Consider the following 2,416-nt stretch of genomic DNA (forward strand, 5'->3'; position numbering starts at 1 on the left):
CCAGGCCCCAAAGTTCTCCATTGCCATAAAGGGCTTGGACATGATCCTGAGAGTACTGGGGAACCATGGAAGGTTCTTGAGCACAGAAGACTGAGAGGAACTGACACTGTGGAGACAGAAGGAGGTATAACAATAATAAGCATTAGCACATCTTTAGTGCCAGGCACTGCCCAGCAACCCTGAGTTAGGGGGGAATCTGGAATAATGCCAAACTTCACACTTCCGAAAGATATCGCAGAAGATCCAGAGCTTTCAAATCGGCAAGACTTGAGTTTGAATCCCATGTCTGCCACCTAAGAGCTGGGTGCCTACATGAGCTTCCAATGTCTGCTGTGACAAAGTACCACAAATTTCATGGCTTAAGACAACCCCAAATTAGGGGCGCCTGGGTGGCTCAGTCAGTTAGGCGTCTGTCTTCAGCTCAGGTCATGATCCCAGAGTCCTGGGATCGAGCCCCGCATCAGGCTCCCTGCTCCGCGGGAAGCCTGCTTCTCCTTCTCCCACTCCCCCCGCTTGTGTTCCTGCTCTCGCTGTGTCTCTCTCTGTCAAATAAATAAATAAAATCTTTAAAAAAAAATTAATAAAAATTAAAAAATAAAAATAAAAACAAAAACCTTTCCTTTTTTGGTAGCTCAACAGAGCTCCCTCTACTTGGTAGGTGGGATGCTGCCCGATTCATCCATCACCTAGTAAAGCCAGTTCGATCTTTAAAATGTACTCAGTTAAATTTTGCTATTTGGGGCGCCTGGGTGGCTCAGTCGGTTAAGCATCTGCCTTCAGCTCGGATCATGATCCACTCAAGGGGCTCCCTGTGTACACTGGACCCTGAAGGAGTACGGGGCGGGGTGGGGTGGGGTGGGGGGACAAGATGCTAATGTGCCTCCTAGGCAGGCTCAGCTGAGGGTAAGTGGCTGCACGTGGCCTTCCTCTGGGTGAGAGGATACTTCACTTCCGTGTGTAGGAAACTGCTTCTGGTTCGTGGTGAGGACCGTTTTTCCCAGAGAGGGGAAGCTGCCCATGCACTGGATCTCTGTTTTCTCACCTGTCAAAGCAAGGATCATAATGGTGCCCCGTCACATGCTTGTGAGGGTTCAGGAGGGAGTCCATGGGAGTATGAACATTGTCGGGTCCTCCGAGTCACAGTATTTCTGAGAAGTTGCAGCCCTTCGTAGATACTTGGAGCTCAGAGCGTCTTGCTGTGTTATCTGGTCCTCCGGGAAGCAAATGTTGCAAGGATGTTAGCAATACAAGGCATTTACTGGGGGGGGGGGGGGGCGATACCAGTGAGAGATAAAGGGGAGAGGGAGCAGGACTGGGCCAGGAAGTGGGTGGGCCACCTGTGGAAGAAGAGGGGGAAGGGCGCTGTGGGTAAGAAGAGCCTCAGAGGGTACAGCTCTGAGAAATCTCAGCCGGCCAACAGGGGAGGTGAATTGCAAGGATTTCTTGTCACAGATCCATAGAAACAGAAAGTAGGTTGGTGGTTAGCAGGGGCTGGAGGGAGGGGTAGACGGGGAGTGATTGCTTAATCACTTCTTTTTGGGGTGGTGAAAATGTCTTGGAAGCAGAGGATGGGCAGTTGCACAACAGTGTGACTGTTAAATGCCTCTGGATTATACTGCTTAAAATGGTTAAAGTGCTGAATTTTGTGGTGTGTGAATTTTACCTCAATTAAAAAAAGAAAAAGAGGGGCACCTGGGTGGATCAGTGGGTTAAGGGTCTGACTCTTGATTTCAGCTCTGGTCATGATTGCAGCTCTGGTCATGATCTCAGGATCATGAGATCAAGCCCCGCCTCAGGCTCCGAGCTCCTCAGGGACTCAGCTTCTCTCCCTCTTCCTCTCCCTCTGCCCCTCCCCGCACTGCTTGCATGTGCACCCAGGCATTCTCTCTCTCTCTCTCTAAAAAAATGAATAAAATCTTTTTTTAAAAAAATGGGGGATGGGCGCCTGGGTGGCTCAGATGGTTAAAGTCTGCCTTCGGCTCAGGTCATGATCCCAGAGTCCTGGGATCGAGTCCCGCATTGGGCTCCCAGCTCCTTGGGAGCCTGCTTCTCCCTCTGCCTCTTTCTCTCTCTCTCTCTGTCTCTCTCATGAATAAACAAATAAAATTTTTTAAAAATGGGGGGGGGGGCGCCTTGGTGGCTCAGTCAGTTAAGCCTTCAGCTCAGGTCATGATCCTGGAGTCCTGGGATGGAGCCTCATGTCTAGCTCCCTGCTGGGGGGAGGGGGGCGGGGAGGAGCCTGCTTCCTCTGCCCCTCCTTCTGCTTGTACTCGCGCATGCTCTCTCTCGCTCTCAAATAAATAAAATCTTAAAAAAAAAAAAGAACAGATAAAAATTGCCATTGGAGGAGTCATATTAGGTGGAACTGGACAGTGCTCCCTAGTACTCCCTAGTACTCCCCTCCCCCTGCCCCACC

The sequence above is a fragment of the Mirounga angustirostris genome, unplaced genomic scaffold (assembly GCF_029215605.1).
Source record: "Mirounga angustirostris isolate CCGP_5_RB_7025 unplaced genomic scaffold, mMirAng1.0.hap1 SCAF_16, whole genome shotgun sequence".
NCBI lineage: Eukaryota > Metazoa > Chordata > Mammalia > Carnivora > Phocidae > Mirounga > Mirounga angustirostris.